The 13,811-nt window shown below is 39.4% G+C and overlaps 1 long non-coding RNA gene across 1 annotated transcript in view; it reads right to left on the bottom strand.

Annotated features, from left to right (window-relative positions):
- Positions 1 to 3,706: 3,706 nt before the first annotated feature.
- Positions 3,707 to 13,811, bottom strand: part of LOC309848655 — a 56,493-nt gene continuing 46,388 nt past the window's right edge. Inside the window, exon 4 of the long non-coding RNA XR_014303191.1 lies at positions 3,707 to 3,825. This is a non-coding gene — a long non-coding RNA (uncharacterized lncRNA). The remainder of the gene's footprint in view (positions 3,826 to 13,811) is intronic.

Genomic DNA, 13,811 nt, shown 5'->3' with positions numbered 1-13,811 from the left:
GGATACGTTAAGCCCAAGGCATTCTCTTTCCAAGGACATATGCTACATTTTTTCATTCTTTCTTTTTTTGTATCAATTTTCCTAGATAAATAAAGTTGACATTTAATTCCAGCCCCATCTGGCAGATCAGGGGAACCCTGCCCTCACTGAGCACACTTCTTCTTTTCATACCAAGGAAGGTTTCTTGGCCCCAGAAGTCAGAGTGGCTTGGTGGGAAGAGTGTGAGTCTTGGAGCCTTCAGACTGGAATTCAAATCCTCCAGATCTGAATTGAATTAAGTTGAATTCAAATGCCCCAGCCTACTGGCTGTGTGACTTTTGGCAAATTATTAATCTTTTCTGAGCCTTTGTTGCATCTTCTATAAAATGGGGATGGAGTTAATGCTACTTTGCCAGACCAGCCGCCATGCCCGGATGTGTAGTACTTGATATTAGTTCAGTAAGTAGAGGCTAATATTCTTTATCCTGACAGAATATAGAAGTGGTTGAGAACCTCAGTTTTTATGCCAGGATGACTTGGCTTAGCACTCATCCCAGTACTACGATTTTGGAAATATTTGTTTAACCCCCTGAGTTTGTTTCTGTGTCTAGAAAGTATTAACAAAAACTAATGTACTTCTTGTTGAGAGGATTAGAGGTGATTTCTGTAAAGCACTTTAGCACCTGGACTGGGCTTAATAAACGGTAACTGTTAGTCTCCTTGATGTTTCCATTATTATTGTTGGACCATCTCCCCCAAACGCTGGCTCAGAATGCCTGTTCTCACAGCAACATTATCTACCGATTCAGGTCAGGAGACAGCTCCACACTTGGGGCCCATTTTTCTTTCGGCCCACCCTGCGGCTGAATCCTGGGTGTGAGGACAAGAAAGCGTTCTCTCACCTCCTAGTTTTTTTTTTTTTTTTTTTTAATTCGTCAAAGACCTTTGTGGCCTCTCTGAAAAATGTTTTGGTTACCACCCCTCAATGTGTGAGCCATGGTGGAGGTTTCCTCTTCACAGGTGGGAGAGTGGCCCAGGAGAACCATGAGCCAGAAGATATGGAGGCTTACAGGGCCGGAAGCCCAGTGTAATTCAGTGCTCTCTGCGTTTAATGGAACCGGTAAAGACTATCATTGTTGCTCAGGCAGGGAGGTCTCTGCCACACAGTGCCGGCTTCTTTCAAAGCCTCTCTAAATGTCCATTTATGATCTTCATTTTAAACCCAAGTCATGTTCAGATTGTTGTAGAAAACCTAAATCATCTTCCAACAGAAGATTGTGCCAAACCCCTCCATCCGAGTCCTTGTTACAGAACTGTTCATCTTCTTGCCCAAAAGCAGTTGTCTCCTCAGTCAGTTCCTCTGCCATTCTTACTAAAAGAACAGTTGACTGAGTTTGAATGCTCAAGACCTAAGCACAATGAGGAAGGGAAGAATTCCCCATAAAAACACATCCGGTCAACTGGCTTTGCTTCACTTGAAATATAGAAGATATTAAAAGGCATCTTTAGGGCGCCTGGGTGGCTCAGTCGGTTAATCATCTGACTCTTGATTTTGGCTCAGATTATGATCTCAAGGTCATGAGACTGAGCCCTGCATTGGGCTCTGTGCTCAGAGTGGAAGCTGTGTAAGAGTCCCCCATGCCCGCTACCACGCTATTTATGCCCCTCCCCCACCTCTCTCTCTTAAAAACTAATAAATAAACAAATAAAAAATAAAATAAACAGCATCTTTTATAAGAGATTGGGAAAGGACTACACTCACTTACATTTCCATGACCACTCATGACCAAAGCTAGCCCTATGTCCAGCTGAAACAAGTAGAAATTAAGAGAAACTGTGCTGAAAGGACTGAAAATTAAATTACTTAAAAATCAGGCACCTGTACTGAAACAGGATTTTATGACTGTGCTCTATTTTCCACTTATCAATACAATTTTATTTTATTCTGTTTTTTGAATTTTATTTTGAATTCAGTATAGTCAATTTACAGTGTTGCGTTAGTCTCAGGTGTACAATATAGTGATTCAACACCCCCATTGCCTGTTTTACCCATTCCCCAACCCGCCACCTCCGGGAACCCTCAGTGTGTTCTTTGTCAATACAATTTTAAATGATATCTGTAATCAGGTCTCGAGAACCTTCAGTGTTGAGTTTCCACAACAGAGTACTCATATAAGAAAGAGATAAAAACAAAAACAGATGAGAAGGTGGTTCCTTGGCATGACCATCATGATAATGGTAAAGGAGGGGAGCCTTCCAGAAGGTATCCAGAGTTCAAGGATTAATGCCTCAGGGTGATTATGAGAATGTGACTTGATAGTTCACAATATCCATATGTGGGCAGGATAAATCTGTAAACCTGAATAATATGATAACAATTTATATGTATATACAATAATCTAATTATATGTAATGTACATATACTTATACTTATTATATGTAATGTACATATACATATACTTATAATACATATAATATAACATATATAAGAATCCTACATACATATACATAATAATATATATCTGTATCTACATCTGGCTGTCATGTGCAATAGTGAGGCAGAGGCAAATTTTTCTTAGCACTGACACCCAGCCCTGGCAACCTAATTAATAATCAATACTTTAAAAAAAATCAATACTTTATTAGGCAGTTGTGATTTCATAGGTAGTATTTATTCACTCTCCAAATTCCATTAAAATACACTTGAAAAACCAATACTGGGAACATTTGTTATTAATCTTTAACACATAATATGCTGAATTTATCTAGGTCATATACATCTCCGTCTTTTTAAATTGTCTTATTTGAATCATTACCCTTTGCTTGCTTTAATTATCAGAGAGCAAATGTGGTATCTCACAATCTCTGTAACTCTGGCATTCCATCCTGAGCCTTCCCCATCCCACACCCACCAGCCAAAAAAAAATCTACTCTGGAACTTATTTCTAGTATTCTCAGTTAACCCTCATGGAAAAAATAAATCTGATCAAATAATCCTGTAATGTCAGTTGCTAAAGATGCTCACAACCAATGAACAGAAGAATTTTGAGAAACAAATTATCACTCCAAATATGTGTAGAGTACACATGAAACATTTTTGAAAATTGATTATATATCATAGGCCACATAGCAAATCACAAGAAATTCCTCAGTAAATTCTGGCAGAATTGGGTTCCAGTTTCCCAGGGGGTGAGCAACTAGACAAGGCATCCTTATATTGATTAGATTTTCCTCGTTCTCATGGTGGGGGCCACTCTCCTACTCCCTGGATCCCATCTCAAACCATCTGCTCACAAATCTTGGTTCTGGGCTTTGTTTTCAGAGGGAATCAAATCTAGAATAAGCTCACTCTTTTGCACTTTTTGCACCCATCCTCTTTGGTTTGGATTTTACTCCTAAGGGTTTGTCCTGAGCCCACAGATTTGTCCTGCAAGGGAGATGTCATTTTTTTAGTTTTGAGGGTTCCTAGGGTCCAATCCACTCTAAACTCATCTGTACATTGAAAGTTACAAAATGCCATCCAAGCATTTCTGTTCTCAGACCAATTGCACTTTCCTTTGAAAATGTGTTAGCAATTTTGAGGGGTTTAGCTCTCAGATCTGCCAGAAACCCCTTTGCTTTCCCTCCATTTCTACCTTTGTAGTTGCTGATACCAAAAGATTTGGTGACTCAACATAATTCATTCCAACCCACTTGTGTTTGAGTGTTCATGTGAATGTTTTCTCACCTGGCTTTCCCTGTAGATGTTGTGTGTTCATTTGGTTTTGCTCTTCTAAATGGCGTTTTGTGTCATTTGCTTCTGTTCCACAGCCATACAGTGTGGAAAGGATATATTTAGTAAATGACCTACAAAAGTAGATGATTGGAAAAAAAAATAACTGTCATCACTTTGCAAGACACACTAAAATAAGTCCTAGATGAATCAGGGTAAGTGTTAAAATGTAAACATAATGAGAAGAAATAGTGGGTAATTATGTATCTTATTTGTAAAGAGGAAATTATTTTTCTAAGCTTAAAACCCTGCAATACAAAGAAAAACATGATAGACTCATCTGTACAAAAATTTCAAAACCCAGTATAAAAGAATGACAAATTAAACTATAAACAAGCAAGAAAAATACTGACAGTTGATATGGCAGGCAAGGGTTAGTATTTTTAATATATAAATGCTCTGAAATCAATCACTGTGGTTGATATGAAAACTTATATAGAAAATAAACATAAAGCATAAACATGTAATTTGTGGTAAACAAAATAAAAATGACTAATAAGCACATGAATAATTTTCAAGCTATCTAGGGATCCCAAAAATACAAATTAAAATAATAGTATAATGTTATTTTTCCCCAAATTGCCAATACCTTAAAACCAGGTAATGTCTTTTCCTAGCAAGGATGCTGAAGAACTGGCATTTTCAAGGACTGCTATTGAGAATTAAATTGATAACAATATTTCTGGAAGGTAATTTGGCAATATGCAATAAAGGGTTAAAAAATGTTAATGCCCAAGTAGTTAAGCTTTTAGGAAGCTATCTGAACAACTGCAAAAGCAGACAAATATTTGTTACATAAATGCTCCTATCAATGTCATTTACAACAACAGAACATTGAAATTATCTTAATATCCAAAATACAATATTTTGTAGTCACTAAAATATATTGTCTAAAGGATAATTATACATGTATATCCAAATATCATAAATATATTATCAAAAGGCTCAAAGTAATATACCTTCCTTTTATTTGGGTTGTGTGGTTACGTGTGGGTATTGTTGTCTTTTCCTATACTTTTAATATTTTTCAAGTTCTTTAATATGAGTAAGTATTGCTTTAATTATAAAAAAGTAAATTAAACCATCAGAATGGTACTTGGTAAATATAGAGAGCACAAGTAGGTAGTATCTGAACGTATGTGATCGTTGTAAATTGTCCGTCACCAGCACATCATCCTTCTCCTTACAAGGATGATCCTGCCTTCACAGAATAGATTCTTTTACTCATCATGACATCCTCTACCCTGGAAACATACTAGAACCATAGAAACATACTAGAAAGTACTTATCCTCCAATTTACCTGCTCTGAGCACCACAAGGCCTTCTCCTTGTTCTTGTCGGGTCACTCTTTTTTATTTAAATCTATTTTTGAATCTTCGTAAAGTGCATCACCAACTACTCATTCAGCCTAGCTGGATCCTAAGATATCTTTAACAACTTCTTGTATCTGGTTTCAACTCCCAGCCAGGTGGGACCTTGGAATGCTGACTTAGGTAGAACACCCAGGAAACCTGAACTGGCCTCAGGTAGGGGGCCTCAGTTGTGGTGGGGATAGCAAGGGGTGGTTTAAGAAATAGTCAATCAAATGGCCGGGCAGATTCCAAAGGAGAAATCGTGTGAAAAGGCTAGACCGTTGGCTCTCATATCATCTGTGAAATGTATCAAAATGTAGATACCAGCATCTCCCCACAAGAGCGTTTAATTCAAATGCTTCAACCAAAGTCACCAGTGATGTCTTTAATGCTAAATCTAGTAGACACTTTTTAATACTCATCTTTGCTGAACCCGTAACAGAATTTGACCTTACCAGATAGTAGACACTTTTTAATACTCATCTTGGCCGAACTCGTAACAGAATTTGACCCTTATCAGAAAAGCTCTGTCCACCAGGCTCCTATGGTACTATGGTCCCCTGCTCCCCTCTCCCTGGCCAAGACTTTCAGTCTTCTTTGCCAGCTCCTTCTATACTGCTCATTCTCCAAAGTGTTGGTGTTCCTTGAAGCTTACGCCCCTTCTCTTCCTGCTTTATAAACTCTCTCTGAACCCTATTCTATCTTCAATTACTCTATACATGCCGAAGACTTCACAGATATGTTTGCAGGTTTAGTTCTGTCTTCTGAGATTTTGGCACACAGTAAGTGGCTAATAAATGCCTACTGAATTAATGATTGGATGAATAACAAACATTTCCAAAATGTGTAATTACTTTAACTTTGATTGCATTTTAAATGGGCAACTTCTTGGTGACATGGAAATAATCTTCATCTCAGAATCAATATCTCCAATTCAATCTTTATATATATTCAGTAAATCCCACACAGAGGTTGGGAATTCACATAACATTCAATATAAAGGAGTTCTCTTGGATAATCCATCTTCATTTTGACTTGTGAGTTCTATCTCACATCGTTGTTTATCCTACAGTACCTAGATTATGGTCTTAAAATACCCTCTCTACCAAAATAGCCTAAAATTTATTGGGGAAAATGACTGATTCTAGGTCTAGGGTAGGAACAAGATGAACTTGGAGTATCAGATAGTAAGGAAGCTATGAGAGACCTTGAGAGCTATGTCAAAAATACTCAGAAACCAACCTGAAGAGACTCTTACTGGCCAAAGAGAAACAGTTTGAGTTTTAAATGGATCGTTTCAATGATTAAGTCCAGGAAACCAATAGGTTCATAATGACATTTTGAAAATCAAATTGTTTACCTCCCAAGAATGAGAGCACCCTTAAGCTAGTAACCAAAAGGAAAGATAATATTTATCTTGTCTTTCTATATGAATTATATCACTCAATAAGCAAATTGTAGATGAGAGAAATATCTCCAGAGTTCTACAATAAATAATTTGCAAGAAGTGATAGAAATGCCACGATCTCCAAATCCCAGTGAATTAATGGATCTAGCCATTGAGCCTCAGCTGCTAACATCACACACACAAAAAATGACCAGACATGCCAGACATGATATGCCTCCTTGTGATAGAACACAGTACCACCCAAAGAGCACCAGTTATAAAGGAAAAAGTTCTGGGAATCTAATGTAGAGTGTAGCCATTATAGTTAATAATATGTATAATATACTTGAAAGTTGCTACCAAAGTGTTTAGTGTTCTCATCACACACACACACAAATAGTAATTACACGACGTGAATTGGGGGTTCTGAAGCCATAGTGGTAATTATTTTGCAGTACGTAAGGATAACCAGTCAACATGTTAGACACCATATGAGAGATGGTAGCTACACTTGGGGTGAGCACAACATAACATATACAGAGAAGTTTTTGAGTAGCAGAGAAGCACTATGTTGTACGCCTGAAACTAATATAACATCTTGTGTCAGTTATACTCAAAAATTAATTTATGAGGAAAACAAGTTGCACAATGTTATATATTAATATAGCTCAATAAAGCTGGAAGTAAAAAAAGAAGCACACAGCATCTCCTGTGGTCTTGCCATATGGATTAAACATGAGTCTGATCAAGACTTTAGATCCAACCACCAACTGGCCGGAAATACGAAGGGCAGAGGGACATGCTGAATTGCAAGATGATTATGCAATGAACAATTCCACACTGTAGGTAACTCTTCAGGTCAACTGCAACAGATAACTCTTAAGAGAAATAAAGAGATGGGCCACGGGAGCTATAGTCATAATTTTTTTAAATGGGTAAGACTGAGTGATAAGGTCTATTGATATATCTGTACAATGAAAATTGTTATTTTTTTAATTTTTAAAAATATTTTATTTATTTATGTGACAGAAAGAAAGAGCACAAGCAGGGGGAACAGCAGGCAGAAGGAGAGGGAGAAGCAGGCTTCCCACTAAAAAGGGAGCCCGACATGGGGCTCGATCCCAGAACCTGACCCCAGGATCATGACCTGAGCCAAAGGCAGACGTTTAACCAACTGAGCCAACCAGGCACCCCAAAAATATTTAAGTGACACAAATATTGATTACAAGATTATTTTATATTATATAGTCATATCTGATCAGAGGAGACAGTTATTGAGGCTTAGATTGGCTTCAATAGAGGGGCTCCTGGAGTGACCGAGAGAGTCCTATTTCTGGACCTGTTTGTTTCCCTTATAACTCATTAAGCAAACATTTGTTTGCAGGTTCTTTTGCATCAGGTTTGTTTCAAAATATACAGCTTTTTTTTTTTTTAAGTCTACTCATTAGCCACTATTTTTTTACTGCTTCCCTATTATGCTATTAAGACAGGCATGGGGACCATAGGATAAAAGTCAAATTGAGAAATATATTAGGTTGCATTTTTACACTATAACTTTGAGTCCCAAACCAACTGAACAAGTAGAAATAAAGGAGATGTAAACCAGGCATGAAAAGAACTTAGGAGTTTTCAAAAAAAGAAAGAAAAGAACTTGGGAGTTCAGTGTGTGCTACCTGTGATAGAAACATTCCTAAGAGTGATCTTGGTCTTTGGCTACATTAATAAAAACACAAAATCTAAAACAAGAGAGGTTATGGCTGCTCTGCACGTTTGAATAGTGGTAAGCTCTATACTTTACAGAGACATGGGCAGGCATGCTCTCCACTTGCTCAGAGGGCAGGGACAGAGCAGAGGATCTCAAAACCATATTATACAAGGGATGAAGCAAAGAAGGCTGTTCACTCGAGCAAGACTAGTCTGAAAGACAATGGACGATGTGACTGTTATCCTCAAACATCTGCAGAATAGCCTGTTGAAAAGGGGAACATCGTTGTTCAACCCAACCCCAAGATCAGCGGGCAAAGAGACAGGGAGACAAATTCTGTCTCAAAGAATTTTCTGACCAAGTCTGAGAAAATGTGATGATTTTCTTTAAAAAGTACAAGGCTCATGGCACTGGGATTTAGTCATAAGTGGGATGATCACTTGGTGATGGATGATGTCTACATATTAAGTTTGTGTTGGGGCACCTGGGTGGCTCAGTAGGTCAAGCTTCTGTCTTCAGCTTAGGTCATGATCCCAGAATCCCGTAATGAGCCCTGCATCATCGTCAGGCTCCCTGATCAGCAGGGAGTCTGCTTCTCCCTCTGCCCCTCACCCTGCTTCTGCACTCTCTCTCTCTCTATCTCTCACAAATAAAATCTTAAAACAAACAAAAAAAAAGTTTGTGTAAAATGAAGTCTACAGGTCCAGTTAGCCCTGCAGATTTTAGAATTCTTATTACTCTGCAGAGCACAAAACCCTCTGGGGACCAGGAGCCGTAGAAGTAACAGTGCCTCATTCATTGTCAATTCTCCCTTGATTTCCCTACCATGATAAGAACGAGCCATGAGGAAAAACACACCTTTTTTGTTTGGTCATCTTATGTTAAAATGCCACCAAGATTCTACCCTTGATACTACTTAATAAAAGCGAATTTGAGGAGTTGGGCTCCTGGCTAAAAACCTCTATGTGATTGTTTGGGCCCAGCCAGAAGCAGTTACAAAGGCTTTCCCTGGCAGGCCTCCTGGGGGAGGCCAACCCGCCCACACAGCTCAGGGGCAGGTAGGGGGGCCTCCAAAGGCTCTGCAGGAAGTTGCAGTTAAGGACTCAAGCTCCCCAGGCTGACCACACTCTTCTACCTATTGGCATTCCTAGCCCAGGCACCTCGATTTGGACATCTCCTTACTGGAAATCTTGAAGACATATTTCCCCACGCTGCCTCCCTATTGAGGACTTTTCCATTTCTAGCCCTCCAGCCTCCCGTCCTTCTAGCCCCTAGATTAAACATGAGACAGATGATGTCTATAGATGATCCATAAAACCACAGGAGCCATTAAACTGCAAGAGCCTTGCGTTCAGGCCTCCCTCAACAGTGCCATGACCCGCCACATCTGCATCCATCCACCTGACCCTTGCCAGGAGCATGTTCCATGGGAAAAGCGGAACAAGGAGAGTCGGTGCTTTTTCCAAGTTGGACCTCTTGCTTATACTATCACAGTGAGTTATTAAAGCCTTCGCCAAGTTACTGTCATTTCAGCTGGGGGCTTTAGTCCCCTACTCCACATCCCACAGCCCAGCTGAGCTCCTGACAGAAAACGCACAATCATGATAGTCATGCTTTAAAGATATTTGAGGTCAATTTTAGATCTAATATCACACATCATTATGAACTATTCCTGCATTTAATAATACGTGCTCCCTTCCTAAAGATTTTATTTATTTATTATTTATTTAGAGAATGAGAGTAAGAGCGTAAATGGGAGGAGGGACAGGGGGAGAGAGTGAATCTCAAGCAGACTCCATGGGAACCTGACACGGGGCTCGAGCTCACGACCCTGAGATCATAACCTGAGCTGAAATTAACAGTCACTTAACTGACTGAACCACCCACATATACCAATAATACACGCTTTGAAGCTTATGGCCAGACAATTTTATTTTTCCATTATAGTCACTATAGCCTTGATAGCTCTTCTGAAGTCTACTACCATTAGATAGAAATCTTACTATGATTAATAGCTGGTTTGAGACTCTTTATATGTCCTTTATATGTCTTGTCCTTTAACCTTCCCCGAACCCCTTCCACATACTTCTCTTCCTGTCTTTGGCAGCAGCCACGTGAGTCTCCGCTTATCTACCATTCAAGCTAGGCTCATAATGGAGTGGAAATACTTTATCAACCTGCCTATCACTCCTTCCTTCAAGGAAAGCATTCTTCTTACAGTCAAGGTTGTCAAAGTGTGGACAGTGCTGACCACACATTAGTGCCAGGGATGGGCATGTGACCCAAGTGAGGACCATTAGAGGGCTCCAGCCCCACGGCCATAGGGACGGTTTCTGACCTTACATGCCAGGTGGAATCACAATCTTCCCAGGGATTTTTGTGCCATGGATATGGGAAAAATTTCTTTCTCTTCTTCTGGGATCTTGGGCCCTAAAGTGTATAAGTTCAAGCTGATTTCAAAGTCTGCAACCGCCAAACTGTGGAAAGAGCCAAGATGCCCTTCAACAGATGAATGGATAAAGAAGATGTGGTCCATATATACAATGGAATATTACTCAGCCATCAGAAAGGATGAATACTCAACTTGTGTATCAACATGGGTGGAACTGGAAGGGATTATGCTGAGTAAAATAAGTTAAGCAGAGAAAGTCAATTATATGGTTTCATTCATATGTGGAACATAAGCAATAGTGCAGAGGATCACAGGGGAAGAGGGGGAAAACTGAATGGGAAGAAATCAGAGAGGGAGAAAAACCACAACAGACTCTTGACTCTGGGAAACAAACTGAGGGTTGCTGGAGGACAGGTGGGTGGGGAGATGGGGTAACTGGGTGATGGGCATGAAGAAGGGCAGGAGAGGGGTGCCTGGGTGGCTCAGTGGGTTAAAGCCTCTGCCTTCGGCTCAGGTCATGATCCCAAGGTCCTGAGATCGAGCCCTGAATCGGGTTCTGTGCTCATCAGGGAGCCTGCTTCCTTCCTCTCTCTGCCTGCTTGTGATCTCTGTCTGTCAAATAATAAATAAAATCTTTAAAAAAAAAAAAAGAGGGTAGGTGATGTGATGAGCACTGGGTGTCATACATAACTAATGAATCACTGAACACTACATCAAAAACTAATGTTGTGTTGGCTAATGATGTATGTTGTCTAATTGAATTTAAATAAAAAAACAAATGAAACAAAAAGATGTTAGTTGAAAGAGAAAAAAAATTCAAGCTGCTTTGAGACACCTTCCTTGATTGGAAGAAGCTATCTGCTATGGGAAGAAGAAGGCCAACACCCAAAGGAAACAGAAGAAGAAGACAAAGGAAAAAATTGAAAAATCAACTCTTTGGGTCCAAACGTACCTGAAGTGCATTCAATTTTGCAGTCACATGAATCAATACATTCATTGTCCTTTGATCTGAATCTGTGTGAGTTGAGTTTGTCACTTGCAAACCAAGAATTCTGATTAATATATACAGTACATCACAGTTGTGTGTTTGTTTGACATAATGTTTTCTTGGATAATTGTGTTAATGAGACAAGATCTGAAATTAAAACTCTAAAGTGAAGATAATAGCATTCAATTAATTCTGTCACATATTCATTTATTCATTTGTCATTATGAAGGGTAAGATTTGGGAAGAAGGATAAGAAATCATTTATAGCATAAAGCTCTGATATCTCGATTGCAAAATTCTAATCTCTGTAAGATGACTATAATATAGCTATTTCTGCTTGAGAAATGAGTGGTTTCTGCCTAATTCTGAATTTCTGCCTTATTGTGTGTTCTGAATTAGTATTTCTATGAATGGGAAATATTAATTCTCATCAGAACCCATTTGAATTCTGACAATAGTTGTGATTTATATTTGCATCTAATTATGTTCCACTAAAAGGGACAAAATTGGATGTAGCAGAGACTGAATCCTGTTGAGTCCTGAAGAGGTAAGGGAGGCTATGGAAATTAGCAGTCTGGTGAATTTGGAAGATGGTAGGTGTGTGAAGAGCATTATATTGTCACCATCTGAATGTAATACAAGGTATGACACTCTTGTGGGATGGGTGTCAGCATTTGTAGGCTCTGGGTTCCCAGTAAACATAGGGCTTCTCTGACTAAATGTGCGCGCGTGCGCGCACACACACACACACACACACACACGCATCTTTTACACACAACATTCACACAGACGTACGTTTGCACACCCATGCACTCAGATACTCTCTCTTCCTGTCTCCATTCCTGGCTGGGGGGGAAAAAATCAAGTTTTCTTTGAAGAATCTTTATGACTGTCCTGATTCCTCCAGTGCTTGTATTCATTAATCTCCAAGCTTTTCATTAACTTTGGTCCCAGGCACCTGCTGCATATCCGTATTACCCGGGGAGCTTTCTTGGGAGACCAGGTGGGGAACCTATGCCCTATAGCCTGTCACTCACAGTGTGGTCCTAGGACAAACCGTACTGGCTTCACCTGAGCTCTTTCTAGCAACACAATACCTCTGGCTCCCCAGCAGACATATTGAATCAAAATCTACAACAAAGATTCCCCAGGTGTTTCAGTGCACATTAGTATCTAAGAAGCATCTACAGAATATGGCCAACAGAACTGGTCCCTCTCTTCTCCATTCCTACTATCAAAAATTCCGATTTCTGCTTAATTAAGAACATTATGTAGTACACTTAAATTTGATTTATTCTTCATCTGGACCTTGCTCCAACAAAATTTAAATCCTATCTAAAACCACAAGTAAGGGTAGACTTTAAACTTTGTAAAGGTCCTCTTTACTGTCTCATTCCATTTATTTTCAGAAGCGTATTCCCTGTCTGCTTGTACCACGAAAGCGTCCAGAGCTTTATCTTCTTGTATTTCTTGACCTTTGCTTCCCGTGTAGGTTTTACTTCCGAGGCTATTTTATCTTGGCCGTGACATTGTCTTTCATCTTCTGCTACTAAATTTTCAAAATCTTTCCTTTGACAGACTTCCCAGGCTCTTGCCTTTCATCTTTCTGGCCAGCTTTAATTTTAACTAATATGGAGACCCCATTTTCTGTAGGCTCTCAGGCTAGATGCAGTGACCTATTCCAAGTTCTAAATTTCATTTCTAGGAAATTGTCTGTCAATATCCATTTTCTGGCTGTTCCGATTTGACTTCAAAATGTCTGGATAAAGGTGATTCATCAATCACTGTGACATTTTATCTTCCCACTGCCAGAAGCTTGGTGTTCCTCAAACCATCACCTGAGGATTCTCAATTTTTCACTTTTCATCTGGATATTTTAATGTCATGCAGATGCAGTAGATTGAAAATCACACAAAAAAGTGATTGGCTTATTATAGTAACAGCCATAAAAAGTAAGCAATGATAATCAGAACGTGAGGGTTGTTATGAATGAAGTCTGCCCTCATGTCTTCACTTCCTCACTTCCAGAAACTTCGCAGCCATACCCTTTCAATAACCTCTCCCATGATTAGACCCTGGACCAGGCCATCATCAGGAATTGTCCATTTCTGGCACACTGAAGGCCAACTCCCCATTGTCTGATCAAAAACTGCTTATTGGTCAGACTTTATTCACTTATTCATGCTGTTGACCTTGATTCAGGTGAAATCAACCAGAACATGAGCTGAGCCTTAC

Source organism: Mustela nivalis (genome assembly GCF_964662115.1).
Source record: "Mustela nivalis genome assembly, chromosome: 15".
In the NCBI taxonomy this organism is placed as follows: domain Eukaryota; kingdom Metazoa; phylum Chordata; class Mammalia; order Carnivora; family Mustelidae; genus Mustela; species Mustela nivalis.
Note: the sequence above shows the minus strand (reverse complement) of the source record. Positions and strands in the feature narration are given on the sequence as shown.